We start from the raw sequence: 26,871 nt of genomic DNA, 5'->3' as shown, positions 1-26,871 counted from the left end.
TGCTGATGTGGAAGGGAGATATGGTGGGAGTTAATGAGAAAGGAGATTTCAAACTGACAAGAAAGATTAAATTTATAGAGATTGAAGATAAGAAATTCAAAAAGTAAGAGAGAAAGTATGAGAAAAGTCAAAAAGTAAGAGAGAGTATGAGAATATTCCCTTTAAAAAGTGAAACTAGGGGGGTATGGCTGATGTGGCAAGGCAAAAAATAAGGGTCACTACTCCTATAACGTTGTTGGTCAGTATCCAGTCTACAAGGCAACATACGACTATTTTCTAACTCTTGCCAGCTAGACATCTCTAGGTCTATTGATTTTAAAAATAGGATGGAGGCACTTCGAATCATGTCACACATATTATTTCCCTTCTCTTTCCTCTCTTTTAAGTTTTTCTTTTCTTCTTTTTCCCTTCTCATTGAAGCTTAACCCTAACTCTATATTCGACATAGAAACCCTACATTTTACATAGAAACCCTAATAAAGAGCTTTGATGGAGAGCACTACATCAGAGCTCTTTATTAGGGTTTCTATGTAGAATCTAGGGTTAACATTAAGCTTTAATGTGAGAAGAGAAAAAATATTTAATAAGTTTTCTATGTTATGGAAAAGCTTTCATTAAGATTTCTATGAAGATTAGGGTTTTGCATATGCTTTCTATTAGGTCAGGATTAGGGAAACTAATACTTTTTTTCTTTATTTGGTTTGATTTTGTAGGTTATTGACACATACAAGCCTCACATGGTAAAAGATATCTTTATTCTATGTTTCCTTTCTTATATTTTTACATGTTATAGGGTTTGTAAGGTAAATTAGGGCTTTTAAGATTAGGATTTGTCATTTTTTCTTCCATCTATGGATAGCCTTTTTTCTTCCATCTATGGATAGCCTTTTTAGAGTTATGCTTATCTCAACAGGTAGCAACATGCCTTAGCCTCATGCATGAGGCTACAGCATAAAGCTCATGCATGAGGCTAGTGCATAAGCCTCATGCATGAGACTTATGCATTATAGCTATAGCCTCATGCATGAGACCTATGCACTAGCTATATGCATAAGCCTCATGCATGAGGCTTATACATAAGGTTTATGCACGAGGTTTATGAATAAGCCACATGCATGAGACATGCACAAATCCTTATGCATAAGCCTCATGTATAAAGCTTATGCATGAGACTTATACGTTAGCCATAAGCCTCTATGCATAGCCTTTAGAGAGCTATGCATCTCTCAAGAGGTGGCAATATGCCTTCTGCACTTACATTTATATGAGGCTAATGCCTAAACCTTATGAGTACATAAAGCTTATGAATAAGCCTCATGCACGAGATTGATGCATAATGCATAAGCCTCATATAATTGGGGACTCATGCATGAGGCCTATAAATTAACTATATGCATAAGCCTCATATATGCAGGTTTACGTATAAGTTTTACACATAAGGTTTATGCATAAGCCTCATGCATGAGGCTTATGCATTAGCCATATGCCTAAGCCACATACATAAGGCTTATGCATTACCAGAATGCTATCGACATGCCTAAGTAGCTTCTAAGGCATGTTGATAGCTACCTGGGCACACCAATAGCTCCTATTGCATGCCGGTAATTACCTAGGCATGTCGGTAGCTACCGATATTCAGCGATAGCTCCTAATGCATGCCGGGTGCCACTGGCATGCACTAGGAGCTTCCAATGCATGTTGGGTGCTACATAGGCATGTCAGTAGCTTCCAATGTATATTGTGGGTGCTTTCAACATGCACTAGGAGCTTCCAATGCATGTCGGGTGCTGTCTAGGAATGTTGGTAGCTTTCAATGCATGCTGGTAGCTTCTAATGCATGCCGAGTACTACTAGCATGCACTACAAGCTTTGAATGCATGCCTACCTAGGCATGCAGATAGCTTCCAAGGCATGCTAGTAGCTTCCAAGGCATGCCGGGTGGTTCCGACATGCTCTCGAAGCTTCAAATACATTACGCGTGCTATCTAGGCATGCGAGTAGCTTCCAATCCATGCCAGTAGCTTCCAATGCATGTAGATAGCTTTCAATGCATGCACTAGGAGCTTTCAAGGTATGCAGGTAGCTTCTAAGTCATGCACTGATAGCTTCCAGGTGCTACCGATATGCACTAGGAGTGCTACCTAGGCATGTCGGTAGCTTCCAAGGCATGCTGGTAGCTACCAAGGCATGCCGATAGTCTCCAAGACATGAACCGGTAGCTCCTAATGCATGTCGGGTCCTATTGGCATGCACTCAGAGCTTCCAATGCATGTGGGGTGCTACCTAGGCGTGTCGGTAGCTTCCAATGCATGCTAGGTGCTACTACATCCACTAGGAGCTTCCAATGCATGCCGCGTGCTTCCTAGGCATGCAGGTAGCTTCCAATGCATGCTAGTAGCTTCCAATGCATGCCACGTGTTACGAGCATGCATTAGGAGCTTCCAGTGCATGTTGGATGCTACCGGCATGCACTAGGAGCTTCCAATGCATGCCGGGTGCATGTTGATTGCTACCTAGGCATGCCAGTAGCTTCCAATGCATGTTGAGTGCTATTGGCATCATGCACTAGGAGTTTGGAAGGCATGTTGTTAGCTACCCAAGCATACATATATATATATGCTTTATGCATGCATAAGAATTTTACCACCCTCGAACTGTATCTTATCTTTTAAGAAAAGAAGGTTACCCTAAATAACAACATAGAAATAATGTTTATTTGTTTGTATGTCTATAGCTTAAATCAGTGAACCTCCTTACGCAAGATGAATATGATTTTGCATTACAATGGGATTTGGAAGCTCTATTTGAAAGGGTGCAAGATGAAGGATGGATTGTTATTTCTGGAAGACATGCTTGGCAAGCATGGCAAGTAAGTACATTCGCAAAACCATAACCTCTTTGTTTTTGCAAAACTGATTTTTACTTGTGTTAGTTTTTTTATGTTTTAGAATCATGTTACTACAAACCATGTTAGGAAAAACGGTGGTGCAAATGTGCAAGCAAGAAGTAATGGAAATATGAGAGACGATTATGGAGCTTCATGGGACAATAATAATCAAAATGCATGAGATGTTGACACCTTAATCAAAATGCAACACCTAACTCCATAGATTTTCATTATGCTTTATTTTTTATATAGCCTTTTTTGACTCATACATGTAATTTTGAAAGTATCGTAATAATAGAAATATGACATTCTCCAAGTATGAATTTTAATTGTCTATTTTTATTTGTATTTGTAAATTTTTACATTATATGACGATGGGTATTACTTGAACTTGATATTTTGAAGAGATTTTACTGTGTGTATCAGAAACAAAAACGTTGGGGTAGCCTAGGGAGTCATGTGATGACTCCCTAGTCTACCCTAGCTTTTTTTAAACAGGTTACTAGATTGCTGCTAAGCAGTGAAACTTTGCTGCTATTTTTGTTGCTGGAGCAATGACCTGTTGTATAGTGAAAATAGCAGCCATATTATTAATACGATTATACCTCGTATTAATAGTTATTTTTATTTGGATTAATTCTAAACGATGTTTTCATGATTTTTTACCATTGTTTAGCCATTCTTTTGAACATGTTCCTTACTTTCTTCAATAATGGTTGGCTAGAATTTGTGTTCAAAGTGTGTCTCACCTTTGACACTTTTCTATGATAATTTATTTTGCACTTGTTTAAGTGTGGTCTATGCTTAATTTTCTAAGCCTAAGATAAATTCTATCATGGGTTAGTTGATTTGTTTGTTTTGGTGGATTTTATTGGATGTTTTTCAACTTTTATTTAGACTCATCAGGTTCTGCCTAGATCACTTGTGTCTAGGGGTTTTTTAATGAGTTCTACACACATGTGTTTCACTTGCTTACTTTAGAGTTTTGTTTGAACACCACCACATTCATATACTCCGAATTAATGAGTTGACCACCAATTTTAATGCTTCTTTTGACATGATTAATGTCCATTAGATGGCATGCATTGATTTTTATTATCAACTATGGTTTTTATGGATTCGAGGAGCTTTTATGCTTTTATCCATGGTTTTATAAGGATCTTTTGTTGATCTTTTGGATAATATCATGGGCATTTTTTGCACGTAATTTTGGACTATGTTCCTTGTACTTTTGTACATATTCCAGCTTAGATACCTAGCTGCTTATATATCTAGGTGAATTGTTATTTTTCTACCCTAACTTTATTGAGTTTATTGAGTAGTTATCATTAGAAAGGTACCAATAATTCAAAATTCTTTTCTAATGATGTACTCGGAAAGAGTTATTCCTTGATGTGGTCTCAGGAATATAGAGACAAGTTTTAGTATGTGAAAGTCTGGGATGAGGCCATCTTATTGCTTTTATATAGGATTTTATTCATATTTCCTAGACGGCATACTAGGGAGTTTCAAATTAATAAGGTATGTATGGGTGGTATCATGGTGGTATGGGAAAGAGTTATTCCTTGATGTGGTCTCAGGAATATAGAGACAAGTTTTAGTATGTGAAAGTCTGGGATAAGGCCATCTTATTCCTTTTATATAGGATTTTATTCATATTTCCTAGACGGCATACTAGGGAGTTTCAAATTAATAAGGTATGTATGGGTGGTATCATGGTGGTATGGGACGCTCGAGATCGCTCACATATATTATTTTATGGGATAATTTGGGCTCAAGATTGTTGCTTTGCTTACATAACTTATAGCATGTTGACCTCAACATTCAAAGGCAATCTCATTTTCTGAATTCATTTAAAGTTGTTGTGTGGGCATTCTCTAGATAAATTTCTTTTATCTATAGCCTGCATGTATTGATGAGTGTAATCTCGTCGGCATTTTAACTTGCTGAAATCTCTTTCTTTAGAGTTCAACGAGTTTATCTTGTTGTGTTCGGATTAAGAAAATTTGGATTTTTTCTTTGTTGGCATTTCTTTCTCTAGTTTTGTACTTTAGGTGATTTATACAATCAACCTGATGGTTTACAGATGGACATATGTGACTCATCGAGACGTTGATAACTCTCTATGTTGATATGGGTAACTCGGGACGCTGATAACTCCATGAGCAGATGTGGGTACATGGGGCCGTTGATGGATACCTGGTTCCTTCCGAATGGTTTACAAGGAGGAAACTACTTTGAGTATGAATTCCTCTTATCATCCTTGCAGTCTAATGGGCAAAGAGAGCGTATGAATCAGATTGTACAGGATATGCTTCGTGTATATGTCCCTGGAAAAGCATCAAATTGGAAAAAATATATTCCAATGATAAAATTTACCGAGAACAATTTTAAACATACAGCTACTAGTTTTAGTCCGTACATGCTTATGTATGGGTATCAACCCAGCGCACCTATTGATGTCGGACTTAAGGACATTGAGCTTAATGCATCAAGGGATTTCTTGCGTGATATGCAGGAAATGCTGATCAAAGCTCAGGATTCTATCAAGAGTGCTCGGGATAGGGCATGATTCTATGCTGATAGAGGATGCTCAACTTGGTTTTTTGAACCAGGAGCGTTGGTTTATTTAAAAGTTCCTAAAGATTCTCAAATTTTGTCAACAAGAAAATGCTAGAATTTATCTCCTAGATATTGTGGTCCATTTCTAGTTATACATTAGAGATAAGCCTTTGCATATTTATCTCCTAGATGTTTAATAAAGCCTTTGAAAACGGAGTCCATTTTGCATCAGTATACAGAGTACCTGTCTCGAAACACAGGGAAGATTTCCAAAAATTAGTATCCAAAGGAAGGCTGCTAGTAAACAATCCGTGCACTTGCTGGATTGTGCACTAAGCAGGAAAGCAAACAATTTTCTATATAAGAAGTACGAGGAACTACCATCTTCCTACAAGCCTTCTTGGTGTACTTGTTGTTGCAGGCTGTTATATGAGCCATTTGGATTCTGTTATATGCACATTATGTGTGCATATACTAGGAGGCTAACCCACATTAGGCTTGTGAGCATAGGAGCATGGGAACAAGCTCTAGTGGAGTGTGGGTTAGGACTAACCTTAAGGGTTAAGGTTAGGGTCAGGCATCCAAGGGTCACACATGGGAAATGGAGAGTCAAGAGTCACTTAAGGGCCCTCCTATATAATAGGGGCATGGGGCACACTCAAGGGAGACTAAGGCTTGAGGCTAGGTTATGATATAATGTTCTCTTATATAGAGGATTATATCTACTCACCTACCATTTCACACTATAGCTAGATGCTACTGGATTGGAGTTATACCTCTTGATGGTATGGGACATCAAGGTAAAGGTATGATGTACTTAATTATAATTTATAATTCATGTGTGCATCCCTTGGACTCCGGGGTGGTCGGATGGATGAGTTTATGCCTTATTTATGCATAGCAATTATCTAGACAGATCTTAGGGTTTTAACATATTCTTCTGCTACCTGTAGTGCCTCTTGATGGTATGGGACATCAAGGTAAAGGTATGAACTTAATTATAATTTATAATTCATGTGTGCATCCCTTGGACTCCGGGGTGGTCGGATGGATGAGTTTATGCCTTATTTATGCATAACAATTATCTAGACAGATCTTAGGGTTTTAACATATTCTTCTGCTACCTGTAGTGCCTCTATGAAGACCTTCCTGAAATGGGTGAAGAACTACTGTATGAAGGTACCATCCAAGATAAAATTCCCCCAGAAGATAGATTACCCTCTGAGGAGACAGAACTTGAGGAAAATATTGAGTTAGTACAAGAGGAAGAGGATTCGAAGTCGATGGAAATTGTTGCTCTATAGACGTCAACAATACAGAGACCACTGTATGTATATCTCTTCAAAGTGGAGCAGTGTGGTCTAATATTGCCAGTGCTGCGAGAATTCACTATATTATTGATAACAATCGTTATGTACTGTTGGGGCTAACATTCAGAATATTTTCAGCCTGAGGGAAGATTTTACTTTATCTGCTATACTGCCAATTTTTTGGAAGAGGGTAGTGGTTTTATCTCGGAAGATGATGCAGATGACTTAGCATTGATGACTTAGCATTGGAGGAAAATTATAATAGTAAAGAGTGTCAGTATTTGTTTGGGCAAAGCACAGAAATTCAAAGATGATGGATTTGTGCCCAGATGATAAAACCTTCATGGAGCTGTAGGCCAAATATGGCTTTGTTAAGCCTTTTGTTAAAAGGCTTTTTAAAGCCTTAGAGCGTGGGCTTAGGGGGTAATTAGGGGTAGTTAGGTTTATAAGAAAAATTATATAAAATTAAGAGTATTTAGGATAAAGCATGGAAAATAGGATAAATTAGAAAAAAGAAAAATAATAAGATAATTTAGGAACTATATATATATATATATATATATATATATATATATATATATATATATATATATATATATATATATATATATATATATATATATATATATATATATATATTAGTAAAGGAGATAGATTAGAAATAATAGGAGATCTGAAGGAGATAAAATAGGAAAAATTGAAGAGTAAAGGAAAGAAGGAAATAGAGAATAAAGGGAGGGTTTCCTTTGATTTTTGAATTTTTCTTTTTAGTTTTTTGCTCCAATAATTGAAGATTAGAAAAATATTATTAATTAATAGTAATAGATATATATAGATAATATATATTTTAATAAAAAAAGTTGGATAATAGTTAAAATTAGAAAAATAGATCATTAGAAATTAAGAGAATTATCATTTACCAAGAAAATTTTAATGAAATAGTTGGGGATTTTTCCTTTTCTAGAAAATTTAGCTTTTTGGAGGGGTGGTTTTTTAAAATTTTTTCAATTGAGTAATCCCCTAATTAGTAATTTTCACTAATTGAGTTACCAAATAAAATTGGATTAATTGGTGACTAATTGGCCTCTTAATCATCAATTTTCAATCCATCATTAATCACAAATGGATAAGCCGTTTGTGATGGATGATTAATGGATGGCCGATTGAGAGTAATTAGCTGAGCTAATTACTCTTTTAAGGTCTCTAATTTTCTCGTAATTAGAAGAAGGAAAATGGGGCTTAATTAGTTTTGATTTATGCCTAATTCGTACAAATTAGAGTTTGATTTGGTGTTTTGATTCAAGAATTGGACTATGACGAGTCCCTAACACTCAATTATCCAATCAAATCAATCCAATTAGCAAGTTCTAGTCTAATGTTTTAGGTTTTAGTGTTTTTTATGTTTCCTAATCACTAATTTAAAAAAACCAAAATTTTAAGGCTAATTAGGTGAAAATTAAGCTAACCGTGGTGTTTTTGGGGAATGTTAGACATTCCTAATGTTCTATTTTGCTAACTCAACATGCCTATGCGTTCAAATCAATGAAAAAACAACAATTTGATGCACTAATTCAGAGATTTAACTCTCTTTTAAGGCATCAACCCTCTTCCTAATGTGCTCGTTTTCTTTGATTTGCTTAAAACAAATGCAATGCTAATGCACCTAAGCATGAAATCAAGTAAAACTAAGCATAAACAAATCAAAAAACAACTCAAATCATTCCATATTCATCTCTATTACTCCAATACCATTGTTTTTCGGAGTGTGACCTCCTACTCAACAAATGGGCGTTATTGGGTGTTCCCAATGCATAGAAAGAATGAAAAAGGGGCTAAACCCTAAGGCTATTCCCCGGCAACGGTGCCAAAAATGTTGCTAAAGATTGAAGCACGTACCTCTTTCCTTAACTTGTCGTGGGGACTTTGCTGAAGAGCCGCGGTTGTTGCAGAAACTGCAACTCACTACTAGCCATTGGGGGCTGTAGCGAGGGTGTTAAAAATATACACCGTCACTTAAACGATGACGAACGCGTCGCTTAAGCGACATTAAAAAAAATCCCTTGCTTATGCGATGCTTTTTGTTGCTATCGCGTAAGCGACGCTCTTCAATGAATTTGAAATAACCTTTGTCTAATTTTTCACTAATTTTTGAGAATTTTTTGGAAATTTTTAATTTACCCTAAACGCTAAGAATACGAACGATCAAAAATTTCAAAATCGCAATGGTGTTCCCGGAATACAGAAAGCCAATAGTTTCGGGGAAATGAAAAGATAAAAAAAAATAGAATGTGAAAGGTCAAAAGTTTCCGAAATCCGAAAGGTCAAAAGATTTTCCGGAATTCGGAAAGCCAAAAGGTTTCATGGGAATGCGAAAAGCCAAAGGGTTTCAAGAAAATAATTCTAGCAGGTTTCAGAGAATTTTTTTTCTCAAAATTCATATTTTCTCTTTTTTTTCTGTCTTTTTTCAAGCTTTCTCAAGAGCCTTTTTTAAATTAAAAAAACTCATTTTTAAAAATATTAAAAAACTTTACTAAAAGCCTATTTAGCTTAAGCTTTAAGCTTATAAAAAAACTGATTTTTTTGGGGGGGTGGCGATTTTGCCCAGCGCACAGCAGCGCCCCCCTTCTCGTGTTGCGATGTGAGAGAGATGGAGAGGGAGGAGTCCTCTCCTCTCTCCTCTCTCCTCTCTTCCACTCATCATCTTCTCCAATCTTCTCCACTCTCTTTCTCTATTAACACAGAGGTTAATATTTGATTAATCATAATTAAAAGATATCTATGATTAAAATTAATCAACTTGTGTCTATTAAGAGGCGTTCACACGGGCGGGAGAAAAATAGAAGGAAAATTTAGAATTAAGAGACAAAGAGGATCCCATGCACACGGGAGAGCATTCCATGCATCAATTGACTATCCCACTCTGCATTTTAGCAGAATTTTGATAGAAAATTGAAAGAATATCTGTAGTTCTTCACCATTTCAGGAAGGTCTTTATAGAGGCACTGCAGGTAGCAGAGGAATCTATTAAAACCCTAAGATCTCCCTAGATAATTGTTATGCATAAACATGCATAAATCAGGCATAAACTCACATATGTCCATCCGTAAACCATCAGGTTGATTGTATAAATCACGTAAAGTATGAAACTAGAGAAAGAAATGCCAACAAAGGAAAAATCCAAATTTCCTTAATCCGAACACAACAAGATAAATTCGAAAGAGATTTCAACAAGTGAAAATACCGACGAGATTACACTCATCAATACATGCAGGCTATAGATAAAAGAAGTTTATCTAGAGAATACCCACTTAACAACTTTAAATGAATTCAGTAAATGAGATTGTCTTTGAATGTTGAGGTTAACATGCTATAAGTGATGTAAGCAAAGCAACAATCTTGAGCCCAAATTATCTCATAAAATAATATATGTGAGGGATCTCTAGCGTCCCATACTACCATGATACCACCCATACATACCTTATTAATTTGAAACTCCCTAGTATGTCGTCTAAGAAATATGAATAAAATCTTGTATAAAAGGAATAAGATGGCCTTATCCCAGACTTTCAGATACTAAAACTTGTCTCTATATTCCTGAGACCACATCAAGGAATAACTCTTTCTGAGTACATCATTAGAAAAGAATTTTGAATTATTGGCGCCTTTCTAATAATAACTACTCAATAAACTCAATAAAGTTAGGGTAGAAAAATAGCAATTCACCTAGATATATAAGCAACTAGGTATCTAAGTTGGAATATGTACAAAAGTACAAGGAACATAGTCCAAAATTACATGCAAAAAATGAAGGCAAATGCTACCTTCAAAGCCCATGATATTATCCAAAAGATCAAAAGATCCTTATAAAACCATGGATAAAAGCATAAAAGCTCCTTGAATCCATAAAAACCATGGTTGATCATAAAAATTAATGCATGCTATCTAATGGACATTAATCATGCCAAAAGAAGCATTAAAATTGGTGGCCAACTCATCAATCCGGAGTATATAAACGTGGTGTCGTTCAAGCAAAACTCTAAAGTAAGCAAGTGAAACACATGTGTGTAGCGCTCATTAAAAAATCCCTAGACGTCACAAGTGATCTAGGCAGAACCTGATGAGTCCAAATAAAAGTTAGAAAACATCCAATAAAATCCACCAAAACAAAAATAAATTATCATGGAAAAGTGTCAAAAGTGAGACATATTTTGAATGCAAATTCTAGCCAACCATTATTGAAGAAAGTAAGGAACATGTCCAAAAGAATGGCTAAACAATGATAAAAAATCATGAAAACATCGTTTAGAATTAATCCAAACAAAAATAACTATTAATACGAGGTATAATTATATTAATAATATGCAAATAACTCGCATCTATATAATATTAGCATGAGAAAACGTACATCAACATTAAATAACTCTAAAAAATATTCATTCTTGAGAAAAAATAAATAATCATGATTTTTTTAATTTTCCCTAATTTAACCTATCATATGGCATTCCAAACCTATATTTTTCCAAAAAAAATTAGCAATATTTTAGATTTGTTAAAATACCATTGATATTTTAAAAATATTAATTTCTAGGTTTTCTATAAATAATTTCTAGAAAATTCTTGATTTTTTCCTAAGAATCCCATCATTCGCGAAATTTTCAATTCCGCCAACAATTCTCAAATCCAATGAAAATTTAAAATTTTAATGGATTTTCTAATTTTTTGAGTCAAAAAATATATTCTAAAAGGAATTTGAATGGTCACGGTTGCCCGAACAGACACACCACATGCCAAACACCAACCCCACATTTTTCAGAAATTTAAAATAACCTTTGTCTAATTTTCTACTAATTTTTTTAAAAATTTAATTTATCCTAAATGCATAAGAATACGAATGATCAAACATTTAGGAATCGCAATGGTTTTCTCGGAATATGAAAAGCCAATAGTTTTGGAAAAATGAAAAGACAAAACAAATTAGAATGTGAAAGGTCAAAAGTTTTCGGAATCCGAAAGGTCAAAAGATTTTCCGAAATTCGGAAAGCCAAAAGGTTTCATGGGCATGCAAAAAGCCAAAGGGTTTCATGGGAATGCAAAAAGCCAAAGGGTTTCAAGAAAATAATTCTAGAAATTTTCAGAGAATTTTTTTCCTCAAAATTCATATTTTCTCTTTTTTTCTGTCTTTTTCCAAGCTTTTTGCATCAAGAGCTTGTTTTAAATTAAAAAAACTCATTTTTTTAAAATATTGAAAAACTTTATTAAAAGCCTTTTTAGCTTAAGCTTTAAGCTTATAAAAAAATGATTTTTTTGGGGGGTGGCGATTTTTGCCCAGCGCACAGCAGCGCCTCCCTTCTCGTGTTACGATGTGAGAGAGATGGAGAGGGAGGAGCCCTCTCCTCTCTCCTCTCTCCTCTCTCCTCTCTCCTCTCTTCCACTCATCACCTTCTTCAATCTTCTCCACTCTCTCCGCTCTCCTCTCTCCTCTCTTCCACTCATCACCTTCTCCAATCTTCTCCACTCTCTCTTTCTTTGTTAACAGAGAGGTTAATATTTGATTAATCATAATTAAAAGATATCTATGATTAAAATTTAATCAACTTGTGCCTATTAAGAGGCGTTCACACGGGCGGGAGAAAAATGGAAGGAAAGTTTAGAATTGAGAGACAAAGAGGATCCCATGCACACGGGAGAGCATTCCATGCATCAATTGACTATCCCACTCTGCATTTTAGCAGAAATTTGATAGAAAATTGAAAGAATATCCGTAGTTCTTCACCATTTCAGGAAGGTCTTTATAGAGGCACTGCAAGTAGCAGAGGAATCTATTAAAACCCTGAGATCTCCCTAGATAATTATTATGCATAAACATGCATAAATCAGACATAAACTCATCCACCTGACTATCCCTGAGCCTAAAGGATGCACACATGAATTATAATGAAGTACATCATACTTTTACCTTGATGTTCCATACCATTAAGAGGTATAACTCCAATCCAGTAGCTATAGTGTGAAATGGTAGGTGAGTAGATATAATCCTCTATATAAGAGAACATCATATCATAACCTAGCCTCAAGATAACATAGCATTAACCCCCTTTGAGTGTACCCCAGGCCCCTATTATATAGGAGGGTCCTCAAGTGACTCTTGACTCTCCATTTCCCATGTGTGACCCTTGGATGCCTGACCCTAACCTTAACCCTTAAGGTTAGTCCTAACCCATGCTCCACTAGAGCTTGTTTCCATGCTTCCATGCTCACAAGCCTAATGTGGGTTAGCCTCCTAGTATATGCACACATAATGTGCATATAACAGAATTCAAATGGCTCATATAACAGCCTCCTGCAAAAACTTCCCTGGTAAGCCTGATTATTTACCACCAGCCTTCCTTTGGATACTAATTTTTCAAAATCTTCCCTGTGTTTCGAGACAGGTACTCTGCATGCTGATGCAAAATGGACTCCACTTGTAAAGGCTTATTAAACATCTCTGCAATAATGTGAAAGTCTTCAGCAACTCTTGTGTTATAGACACAATCGAAGAGTTTCGTATCAATTAGAGCTAGATCATAGCTCTCAAAAAATTCTTCCTTCTCTTAGGCTTCACATCAGTGCTAAGACGTTGCTCCTTCTTCTTCAGCTTCTTCCTCTTTGGCATCTCTTCAATAGCCTCCCTTGAGAAATCGAAATCCCTCTTAACAGAGAGACTCTGGTGAATAGGTCGCTTAGAAAGGGACACTAGACTAAGAACACCTGCATTCTCCTGTTCATCTACCTCCGCATCCTAGTCTTTTGAATGGAGTTCTTCATCACTATGATCTTTTACGAAGTAAATGGGGTAACTTGATTCTCCTGGCTCCACAATTGGAAACCCTTGATCTTCTGTTTGGTGTCCTCTCACAAGCTATGGCTCATCTATCCTTTCCTAACTTCTGCAGGGTCGTTAGTGGTGAAGTCAATAGATCTTTTCTTTGTGCTCATCAACAGCTTTGCAGACTTCATTCACATGTCACTCGTACCCGCAACACTAAACTCAGGATCCAGCGCAGTGACTCCCCGCTTCTTAAGCTTTCTTTTTTCTGAGAAGTAAGACACTGGCATGAATCAGAAAAGGGGTGAAGTCAATAGATCTTTTCTTTGTGCTCATCAACAGCTTTCTAGACTTCATTCGCATGTCGCTCCTACCCGCAACACTAAACTCAGGATCCAGCGCAGTGACTCCCCGCCGCTTCTTAAGCTTTCTTTTTTCTGAGAAGTAAGACTGGCATGAATCAGAAAAGAGGAGTCACCACTTATTGTACTTGTGCAATTTGGCGCGATAAAGAAAATCCATTAATCCTACAAGGGCTGTATTGCACCAAACTTTATAAATCTCTCTCTCTCTCTCTCTCTCTCTCTCTCTCTCTCTGGGTCTATTGTATGTGTGTGTCTCTGTGTTGTTATTATTGTGTGTGTGTGTGTGTGTAATATGAGTGTATATGTATGTGTGTGTAATTTGGCGCGATAAAGCACCTCCATTACCATTACAGGAGCCATATCACGCCAAAATGCACAAATTGCACACACTCTTTCACTAACTCTTTTTAGATTACTTTCTCTAACACTTTATCTCTATCTCTCGCTCTTTCTCTCTTTGACTATCTCTAAATCTCTCTATTACTCTCTCTCTCTCTCTCGTTTTGTGGGTGTACTGTATGTGTGTGTTTGTGTTGTATATGGTTCTCTGTGTGTGTGTGTGTGTGTGTGGATGTGATATCAGTGTATATGTATGTGTTTTTATGTGTGTGTAATTTGGCGCAATAAAGCACCTCTATTACCCTTACAAGAGCCATATCGTGCGCAACTACACAAACATCTCTCTCTCTCTCTCTCTCTCTCTCTCTCTCTCTCTCTTGTGAGTATACTGTATGTGTGTGTCTGTGTTGTATACGGTTCGCTCTGTGTGTGTGTGTGTGTGTGTTTGTGAGAGAGAGAGAGAGAGAGAGAGAAATAGATTGTATCTGTCTGTTCTGCATGTCTGTGTGTCCATGTGTGTGTGTGTGTGTGAAAGATTGTGTCTAGCTGTGCATGCATGTCTGTGTGTTTGGGTATCTGAGTGTGTGTGAAAGATTGTGTTGTCTATGCATGCATGTCTGTGTGGCTGCGTATTTGAGTGTGTGTGTGTATGTGAGAGAGAGAGAGAGAGAGAGAGAGAGAGAGAGGAGCAAGCAAACTTACCTATTGCCATTTGCTTTCTTGTTACATGGGCATAGATGCTAGACTCTATTTCTGTCTGTCTCGCTGGAATCTCTCTCTCTCTGTGGGTTCCTGAAAAATCGGAATGCTCTCTCTCTCTCTCTCTCTCTCTCTCTCTCTCTTAAATACGAGAACCGGTTTAATAGTGGCATGAGGATTAAATAACTTTAAACGAGTCCATGTGTGTAGTAATAATAGACATGTGTGATGTTGTGACAATTGACACGTGGGGTTTGTGAATATTAAAAATGACTCTTTTTTAATTCTATTTGTAATGGTGCGCCTGAGAGAGAGAGAGAGAGAGAGAGAGAGAGAGAGAGAGAGAGACAGATCCATCGAGCACGACAGCAATCCATCAAGCCACTGACAACTTTGGTATGTGTTTCTCTTGAACACACTCCTGCATGCATGCACACACACACACACACTCATGCAAGAACACACAGAGATAGACACACTCATGCACGAACACACAGAGATAGACACACTCATGCATGCACACAATGGGACACACACACACACACACACACACACACACACACACAAGGAGAAACACATACAACACAGACATACACATTCAGTAATGCTAGAGAGAGAGAGAGAGAGAGAGAGAGAGAGAGAGAGAGAGAGCGAGCGAGCAATGTTTTTGCGATTTGGCGCGGTAAAGGCGCTTTGAAGCCAAACTGAAGAGCTCTCTCACGCCAAATTGCAAACACATACACACACATACACACACACATATACACTTACATGACATCAACAAACACACACACACACACACACACACACGTATTTTACGGTTTGGCGCGATATGGCGCTTGCATGTCTAACGCTTGTTTGATATCATACCAAATCGCACTTGGACCTACAGAATGCTGCACAGAGAGAGAGAGAGAGAGAGAGAGAGAGAGAGTGGGACATTTTTACAATTTGGCACGATAAGGCGCTTTGAAGCCAAATTGAAGAGCTCTCTCGTGCTAAACCGCAAACACATACACACACACTTACATGACAGGTACTCTGCATGCTGATGCAAAATGGACTCCACTTGCAAAGGCTTATTAAACATCTTTGGCAATAATGTGAAAGTCTTCAGCAACTCTTGCGTTATAGACAAAATCGAAGAGTTTCTCATTAATTAGAGCTAAATCATTGCCTCCTTAATTGGCACACAAAACTCAAAGTGCCACTTGTGATTTTTATCCAATCACAAAGCTCCATGCCAACAAAATAAACCGGTAAATCAGATGCGACTAAATCATTATCATCATTAAAAGGATATGGCGGCATATTCCCTCGATATGGCCGTAGCCGATATCCGTTGACAGGCTTAACCAGCGTCTCACCATCCAAAGTTCCCAGTTGGAAAGTCCCGTTGGAAAATCGCTTCGTAATCCAGTAAGGTCCTTTCCACCGGAGCTTTAGCTTACCTTGATGTAAGCCGGATCGAGATTCAAAGAGCAGTACGGGCATCATTTCAGAAAACATCCGAAACTTTGACTGGCGATCCACCCACTACTTCCTTCGATGCTGGATTATCTTTGCCACATACAAACTCTGAACTCGTTCTTGATCCAGTTTTAGCAACTGGTCCACCCGATGGGACACTGATTCCTCAGGACTCAACCTTTCCGTCACAGCTATTCGTAGACTCGGGACTAGAAATTCCATTACCACAGCTTCCACACCGTAAACCAGCCTGGAGGGTGTAAGACTTGTAGCCACCTTGTATGCTGTCCGGAACGCTCACATTTGATCCCAATCTCTTCTATGCTGACTGACAATCTTCTTCACAATTCGAAGAAGCACCTTATTGCTGGAATCTGCCAATCCATTAGCTTGAGGATAATATACTGTAGATTTCTTATGAACAATCAAATGATTGGTTACAAACTCCTTGATAACCTTATTTATAAAATGTGATCCCTGATTACTGACCAATTCCATGGAGCATCCAAACGTGGTCATGATCATCTCATACAAGAATTTGGCTACAGACGTCTCACTGAATTATCCTTCAAAGCTCTAGCCTCCACCTATTTTGTATTGTAGTCTATGGGCACCACAATATAATTGTTACCCGTCCAACGTGCTGGAGGATCAATTGGACCGACAAAATCAAGTCCCCACCTCTAGAAAGGTTCCAGTGGTAGAATCGGTGTATGCGGAGGAACACATCTTCTTAAAACTTGATCAATGCCCATTTTATAAAGAGAACCAACAACTGTGGACTCCAAGGAATGGGCCCATGAGTTGTCTCTGTAATGAACAAGTTGGCATCCGGGAAATCAACCTATACTCCCTAAGGCTTCTCCCCCGACTCCAACTAGGGTAAGTGATCTGCCACTTGATGATTTGAACCAGGAGTATGAACCACCAGAAAATCAAACTCCTGCAAAATCAACATCCACCGAGCAAGCTTCCCTGTCTAGTTAGGTTTGTTGACCAAGTACAATAAGGCCGAATGATCCACATGAAAAGTAAATTTATCGCCCAATAAATAATGCTTGAATTTCTACACTTAATAAATCATCCCCAAGGCTTCCCTTTCTGTAGTTGAATAATTCCTCTTTGCCTAGGAAAGTCTTCTGCTGGCATAATAAACTGGTCAAAACTAATTATGTTCCTTGTTCTGCATCAAAACACTGCCAATGGCCACTTCCGATGCATTCACAAAAACATGGAACGGCAAATCCCAATCTGGAGGTTGAATCACCGGTGTTGCTGCTAACATAAGTTCAATTGGCGGAACGCCATGTCATATTGCTCTGTCCACTGGAAAGAAAGTTGTTTTGATAGTGTATTTAGTGGATAAGCCACATCTACTAAATACCTTAGCATGCGACTATGCTACCGAGCTTGCCCCAGGAATCTTGCCAGCTCCTTACCCGTCTGTGGGACTAGTGCTTTTCTAATAACGGTGGCCACCTTGGCCAGATCCATGGCAATACCGTCTGCAAAGACGATATGCCCTAGTAACATTCCACTCCGTACTACAAAAGCACATTTCGGAGGATTTAGGCTTAGCCGGGATGATCTGCACTTTGTTTTAATCACAACCGTAAACTGATGTAAATGCTCCTCCTATTTGCCAAACACACTGAAATCATCAATAAACACCCTCATAAAAGAGGTGAGATATTCTTCAAAGATCTCCTGGACCATCCTCTGGAAGGTCGCTAGTGCATTCTATAGCCGGAAAGTCATCACATTAGAGGCAAAAGCTCCCCATTCTGTGATGAAAGTTGTTTTCTCCCGGTCTTTCGAGGCCATCCAGACCTGATTTTATCCACTAAAGCCGTCAAGAAACGAATACATCTCGTGCCCTGCTATGGCATCAAGCAACGAATCTGTGAACGGCAATGGGAACGGATCAATGTGACTGTTGCAGCATTTAGCTTCCAGTAGTCAACACACACCCGAAGCTTTTGATTCTTCTTTGGCATGATCACAATCGGAGACAACCACATTGCTCGGTCGATGGGAAAAATGAAGCCCACCTGAAGTAACTTGTCCAGTTCTTCCTTCACCCATTTTGCATAGTTAGGATTCATTCTATACCTCTGTTGCCACATTGGAACTACATTCTCCTTCAGATTAATTTGGTGTTGATAGAATCCCAGGTCAACACCCTTCATATCCTTGTAACTCCATGCAAACACATCAGCAAATGACACCAACAAAGAATGCAACTACTGTCTAAAACCATCATCCAACTTTCCACTAACCCAAACTGGTTTCGGTTCATCCATCGATCCTAGGTTTAATGAAACTAAATCATCCTCTTTGACCTTGTGGGATTTCTGCAATTCTTTCTTAAATGCCCTCTCCACCTTAATGACCACTTGAAGACCTGGAATTTCAGAGCTATTCTCTGATATCTCAGGAATAACTTCCTCTAGAGAATCATGGGGTTGAGCTTCTCCTGACCTGGAGTCACCTCCCTCCGAAGCCTCTGGCTGATACTTCTGTACAATTGCAAGAACATCCACCTCAAACAAGCTGAGTAATCCAGAATTCTGTTTCAAATAGGCCTCCTCTTCATCTTCATCCAAACCATCCAACATGTTAACCCCTTCCACGACCCTCGGGCAAACCGGAACTACCACCTTCTTTTGTTGGGTCAGTAAAACAGCTTTACCTTGTTCTCTCCCTTTTTGATAAACCAAAACTAGTTTGGGTTAGTGGAAAGTTGGATGATGGTTTTAGATAGCGGTTGCATTCTTTGTTGGTGTCATTTGCTGATGTGTTTGCATGGAGTTACAAGGATATGAAGTTTATTGACCCGGGATTTTATCAACACCAATTAATCTGAAGGAGTTCTAGTGCGGCAACAACAGACGTATAGAACGACTCCTAACTATGCAAAATGGGTGAAGGAAGAACTGGACAAGTTACTTTAGGTGGGCATCATTTTTCCCATTGACCGAGCAACATGGTTGTCTCCGATTGTGATCGTGCCAAAGAAGAATCAAAAGCTTCGGCGGGTGTGTGTTGACTACCGAAAGCTGAATGCTGCAACAGTCACTCACTGATCCATTCCCATTGCCGTACATAGATTCATTGCTTGATGCCCTGGCAGGGCACGAGATGTATTCATTTCTTGATGCCTTTAGTGGTGGATATAATCACGTTTGGATGGCCCCGGAAGACCGGGAGAAAACAGTTTTCATCACAGAATGGGGAGCTTTTGCCTCTAATGTGATGACTTTCAGGCTAAAGAATGCATTGGCGACCTTCCAGAGGATGGTCCAGGAGATCTTTGAAGAATATCTGACCTGTTTTATGAGGGTGTTTATTGATGGTTTTAGTGTGTTTGGTAAATAGGAGGAGCATTTACATCACCGGTTCTACCACTGGAACCTTTCCAAAAGTGGGGACTTGATTTTGTCGGTCAAATTGATCCTCCAGCACGCTAGACGGGTAACAAATATATCCTGGTGGGCCACAGACTACAATACAAAAATAGGTGGAGGCTAGAGCTTTGAAGGATAATTCAGTGACGTCGTCGATATCCAAGTTCTTGTATGAGATGATCATGACCATGTTTGGATGCCCCATTGAATTGGTCAGTGATCCGGGATCACATTTTATAAATAAGGTTATCAAGGAGTTGGTAACCAATCATTTGATTGTTCATAAGAAATCTACAGTATATTATCCTCAGGCTAATGGATTGGCAGAGTCCAGCAATAAGGTGCTTCTTTGAAGAAGATTGTCAGTCAGCATAGAAGAGACTGGGATAAAATGTTGTATTTAGCTTTATGGGCGTTCCAGACAACATACAAGGTGGGTACAGGTCTTACACCCTCCAGGCTGGTTTACAGTGTGGAAGTTGTGGTGCCAATGGAATTTCTAGTCCCGAGTCTACGAATAGATATAACAGAAAGGTTGAGTCCTAAGGAATCAGTGTCCCATCGGGTGGACCAGTTGCTGAAACTGGATGAAGAACGAGTTCGGAGTTTGTATGTGGCAGAGATAATCCAGCATCGAAGGAAGGTGGATCGCCTGTCAAAGTTTCGGATGTTTTCTTAAATGATGCCCGTACTGCTCTTTGAATCTCGATCTGGCTTACATCCAGGTAAGCTAAAGCTCTGATGGAAAGGACCTTATTGAATTACGAAGCAATTTTCCAATGGGACTTTCCAATTGGGAACTTTGGATGGTGAGACGCTGGTAAAGCGTGTCAATGGATATCGGCTATGGCCATATTGAGGAAATATGCCGCCATATCCTTTTAATGATGATAATGATTTAGTCGCATCTGATTTATCGGTTTATTTTGTTGGCATGGAGCTTTGTGATTGGATAAAAATCACAAGTGGCACCTTGAGTTTTGTGCCAATCAAGGAGGCGGGCCGCATTTGCATGGTTTTGTGTCCAACCAATAATGCGATTGCATGCATTTTTTGGGGTGAATTTGTCATAAGGGTTATTTGGTTGTTCTCCGTGCATGCTGTGCACTTGTGCTCTTTGTGCTTTTGCTTGTTTTTTACTATAGTGCGCTCACTTCTCCATCACCGTCTGTTGCCTACAATGGTTCTTTTTGAGAAGTTTTCTGCCTTATCCCTCACGAGCTCTTCGGCTCGAAGGTGGCTCCAATTGGTTGGGCTCATACCGTTTGCAAGCATCCCGTGGGCAACAACACCGGTTCACCCATGTGCTGAAGCCATCGTTTAGCAGTTGCAGTGTGGTGATACGGTGACACTTGGAGCCAAATAGGTGGAGCTGACACCAAGCTTGATATAGGCGAGCCTTGGATTGCACAAGTAGAAGGGCGGACGGAGATTCAGTCATCTTCTACCGAAGTTCTGGTTGCTCTTTTTGGGGAAAAGCAGGCAAATGAATACGGGTTAAATAGTTGTGTGGATTCCAACAAAATTGTCTTCTATTGATTCTTTTTGGAAGCAATATGCATAATGAGCTTGTGCTTTAGAATCCAAATGACTGTAAGTAAATCTATCGCTTGTCAATCTTTCATTTTCTCATAAAGGTATAATGAACGTGTAAATTGTCCACGTCTATATGGTTGTTGCAGATGTGTACCCCTCATCATATGAGGAGTGGGAGCCAGTTCAGTGCATCATAGGAATTATGAATGTGGTTCACGCACACATTGGTCGGCTACAGTATGAGGGAAGGAGCAACAAAAGCCTTGTAGATATAGGAATCTTTTTCTATGATCATTTCTACCATCTGCTCAACAAAAAACACAATCGTGGTGGCTTGGAAGAGCTACCTTTGCAAGCTGAGTGTGGAACTACACAGATTGGCCTATCCCAGACCCCTCAGTAATGGAGTCAGCAAAGAGCAAGCTCTTCAAGGACGTGGCAATGCTCCCTACAAGGGAGCATTCCAACTCGTGGCAATGCTCCCTACACGGGAGCATTCCAACTCGTGTAGTAAAAATTATTGTTTACCTACCAATTACTGTGTTTGTGGAACTTTTTAGCTTATTTCAGGTGAAGACAGCGAGAACCATGCTTATTGTTTACCTACCAATTACTGTGTTTGTGGAACTTTTTAGCTTATTTCAGGTGAAGATAGCGAGAACCATGCTTGTCTGTAGGTAAAGATTTGGACACATTCCTCTTAGCAAGACTTCTTGATGAGGGATGGTCCAGTAAAGTTTTTGACAATATCCATTGTAACATTGCACTGGAGACAGTAGTTGCAAAGTACATGATTGCACTGGAGACAGTAGTTGCGAAGTACATGATTGCAACCCAAACTTTTATCTTGGTCTTCTGGTATAGCAGGTCTCGTTAACATCAATGGAGAGACAATGGATCAGGAAGCCCTAGGTGCAAAGGACGACAAAGTCATAGACATTGAAGTGATTGATGAAGCTTCAACACTGGTGAGAATTGTTTCTATACGAGGAAAATGTAATTTACAACAGCTACAGAAGGATATTGTCGAAGAATCCTTGCAAGACACACCGGCACACTTTAATTTCATTCACAATGAAAGAAAGGTCCTCCTTGAGCGACTAATACAATGTAAAGAATTGGGTAACACAATCAAGATCATTCCTACTTGACATTACCCACTCCAATGTACTCTTCTGGCATAATTACTCAAGTCTGTCTTGTTAATGACACTCCTACTTGACATTACAAATTTGAATGTACTCTTTTAACATAATTAAAAGAGTATATTACATAATTAATCAAGAGCCTTTTGTTCGATGCAATACTTTCCAAAAACAATACAATGTATACTATTTTCCAAGACACATTACTTGAGTGAGAATAGAACAGTTGAAAACATTACATTAAAAAAAAGGATTTCTCATTACATAATCTTGTGCAGAGTCTTTTGATTTGTACAATCCATCTAAATATGGAATCAATTGTTCTTTCAAATAAACATCATTTGCATTACCTTCGAAAGGAAAGAGTGATATCCATGTTCCCATGGGATTGTACATAGCCTTCTCATGGGTATCATCAATTAATAATGTATTTGTGGGATTATATGGGTGTTGGATATCCACATAGCACTTCATAAGTAAGGGCACCCCATGTTTGTTGGGATGAAAAACACATGGGTCAATGTAACAGTGCCTTTGGTCATATACGAAATACAATTCTGTTTTCTCAATCTTAGATTCTCTCAAAACTAGCATGACAAGAGGCCTCAAAGTATGCGTTATCATTGAGGACCATACGGCCAATCTAAAGTGCTTAGTTACAAAGTTAATAAATTGATACAGTTTGGGCCTTAGCGGCATGACATGCATTTCTGTGACTTTCTAATTCCCTATAGCACTTGGTCCAAAGCTCTTGGGCTGTCTTTTGAGCAGCAATCCATTAACATCCAAGATAATAAGCCTCCTTGGTGTCTCGAACCATTATTGACATGATTCTAATCAGTCTAAATATGATTGAAGCTTATAATCATTGTTAAGGAACAAAAAAAGCTAATAAACGATTCTTAAAATTGAGTTGGTTACATTACATTAGGTAAATTAGGCTTGGGATCTTCATTAAGCTTGGGATCCTTACTAGCGTTGGCATCCTCATCAGACTTAGGTTCTTCATTGTTTACCTCCCTACTAGGTCCCACCTTGGCCTCTGCAATCTGCTTCTTGTCTGTTTTCTCTTCAGGCTTCGGCTCTGCCTCTTCAGCTTGCTCTACCTCATCAGCGTTGGGATGCTCAGTGTTAACCTCCACATTGGACCTTGGCTCTACCTCTATGTGCTCAGAGGGCTTTGCCTCGTCCCCTACAACCTGAAGGAGCACCTCAACGTCTACAGGATCAGGGAATTCTGGCTAGTTCTCCTCAGACATCTCTGTGCTATTCTTTAGTATTAATCGTATCATGGTCACTCTGTACCGCTCTGTTAAAATTATAGCAATGTGATGAGCTATGGTGGATCAAATGCTAGAATCAACATCATTAACAAAGTGATTAGATGATAATTAAGATGTGATTAGTGAGTAATTAACTAATAGTTTAATGTAGGCATGGATAATCAAAAACCAGCAAATTCTCATTAGGCCAATGCCTCAATTTATAGAGTTTACATCCAAGCATCTAATCCCATTGATTTCTCCTTGATTCACTCCACCTCTTTTGCTTGATTCTCTCCACCTCTCCCATAATATCTCCACACTCCCTAAATCTTCTCATGCTACCCTTTATTCTCTCCCAGTAGATTCTTCTCACCTTTTCTCACATTTACACATTCTCTTTACAGCCTCTAGCCAAGGGCTTGTTCCCGCACACACCCTATTCAATTGTATATTTCAAAACCTCTCCTCAAGTGAATACTCCTAGCACACTTGGACCCTATAACAAGTTTCCCTCTTACTTGATAGTCCACGACCAGTGCCTCAAGTCCCTAAACTCATAGTCCTTGACACTCTCTCTCTCTCTATGTGTACAAGGCTACTATCAGTGCCAGTGACCTTGACGAAAGTGCTCACACATACGTCTACCACATGGCCTACATCATCAGTGGCTCAAAGGTGGTTTTACTCTGTCGGGGCAGGTTACATTGGGTTGTGGGTTTTCTCTCTCTCTCTCTCTCTCTCTCTCTCTCTCTCTCTCTCTCTCAGAAAAGATGATCTGACTCCACTTCCTTAGGAGCCTCCATGAAGTTTGCCGATGTCGTTCCTTCTCCATTGGGTTTGCTGTAGCAGTCCCTTGCCATGTGTCCTGGCTTTCCACAGTTGTGGCAAGTGAAGGTCCTTCCTCCTACTCTGCCTCTTTCTCGTCCTCATCCTCGAGAGAATCCTCCTCGGGTGAAGAATGCTTTTTCTTCTCCTGCTACTGTTGAGTCGAGCCATTTCTTCTCTTTGCCTCTGTTTTCTTGCTCTAGTAGAGCTCCTTCTATCTCGTGTAGCTTCAATTCAGGTACATTCTTTAGTGTTGCTACAATATTTTCATATTCACCTTTGTCCACACTCTTTTCAGAAGCACTGCTAGTGCCTCATCATCTTCTACCTTTTTGCCAATAGCTGCCAGTTGTTGCTTAATGCTTTTATATCTGTTTAAGTGTGTGATTAAAGGTTCACTTTTCTTCATATTCAATTTATAGAATTGCATTAACAGATTTATCTTTGAATTTTTAGCTTGTGTGCCAAATAATTTATTGAGTTCATCCCATGCATCTTTTGCCCATTGTATCCCTGTGATGTGATGAATGATTTCATCATTTAAACTGAGTGCAATAAGTCCCAATGCTTTTTCATTCCTGCTCTTTCACTCATTTTTCCCTCTCACCTCTGGGCATTCATCTCTTCCCTCAACTAGCCCCCACAAATTTTTCCTCATCAGGCAGATACATGGTTTTTGTCTGCCATGTGTAAAACTGCTCCCCATTAAATATGGCTATTTCTTGTGTTGTACTCATGAGATAATGTGAAGGGGGTCTTACCTCTTTATCAAATTTCAAGATTCAAGGGCAATGTCTACCCTTTTACAACTCAATCTGGTGTTTAGAAGCTGATTACAACAGATTTATCAGCATAAAATCACTAGAAATTACATTAAATCAAGGGTAACCAATTTGTACGGAATGGTTGGAGTATCAAACCATCTCCGAATTGTAATCTGAAGTTATAAAAATCTGTATCAGATACCTAATGGTTAATTTGAACCCTCAATTGTACCAAAAATACATTGCTTAGCAAACATTAATCACTGATTAGCAAATTAATCCTCTGTTTTGTGTACAGAAAATAGAGTATGTGGGGAGCCTAGATCTGGTGCCTTAGAGTTCAAATGAGCCCAAATCCTTTCATGGCCATCAATAAGAATTAGTCTAGTAGAGGATTAAGCTAAGAAACACAAGATTTGACCAAATATTGAATGCTTAATCTCTGTTTTACCAAAGTCACCTGCATCTGAACTAACTGCTGCCGACGGCGAAAGGTAGGAACTAGGGCCAATAACCGCTCTACTATCATATGAATGGACTGCTTCTTTCAATCCTCCCAAAGATATTATGATGGGTTTTCTGCATCAGAAAACTGGCCCGACTTCTCCTCCGCCCTGTATTTCGCTTTGAAATCTATTGGCTTACTCAAGACCTCCACATGAATACTCTGCGGAGTATCTTAACTTCCATCCGAAACCCATTTCTGTGGTTGCTTCTTGTGAATCCAGTCTGTGACTTGTTTCCGAACCTGATCCTGTTCCTTCTAGTCCATCACTTTTCCTTTTCCTAGATTTAGTGAGATCCATCCGACGGTGGCTCGCGGCTGAGATGATTTCTTCTAAGATCTTGTAACTGCCATCACCGAAGATTTTGCTTCCGTTCTAACGGGAAAACTCTGGTCTGCGGACATCACTCCCACTTGTGCTGAGGAGGAAAAACAAGAAAAAGAAAACGAGAAGTTTAGAGCATGCCTTGAAGGCGATTGCTCAACAAAAGAAAAAACAAAGAGGACAAAGACCTGGGAATGTATACCCCCTTGTTGGTGGATCATCATCAGTGCCATTGAATGGTGTGCTTCTCTCAAAAATGTTGCAGGGCTACGGATTGTACTTAAGAGACCCGGTAATTCATGGGCTATGTTAGCTAGCACCAACTCTCTTGCAGCGAAGAGGGTGTCTTAGGTTCTCTGCCTTGGCCCACTTTTTGTGCCTACAATTCAATCTCTAATTGGAGGATCCTTACATCCTTAGCTTGGAGCTCTGTTTGCATCTGTGCATTCACTTTATCCACCAAGATCTCCTCAATCTCTGCATTTGTCACCTCCAAGTTATAAATATTTTATCGAGTTGCTCCAAGCTCTCTTATGAGTGTTGCTACTATAGCCTTGGTTCTCTACTTAAGATTATGATTCGGTAAGTGCATGTGCCTTTCATATGTTGCTACATCCACATGTGCCTTCCTCTCATCTTGTTGGCTTTGGGCTTGGGGC

This window comes from Cibotium barometz, chromosome 20, assembly GCF_041138505.1.
Source record: "Cibotium barometz isolate CiBa-2024 chromosome 20, ASM4113850v1, whole genome shotgun sequence".
In the NCBI taxonomy this organism is placed as follows: domain Eukaryota; kingdom Viridiplantae; phylum Streptophyta; class Polypodiopsida; order Cyatheales; family Cibotiaceae; genus Cibotium; species Cibotium barometz.
The sequence above is the reverse complement of the archived record's forward strand: the minus strand, read 5'-3'. Positions refer to the sequence as shown.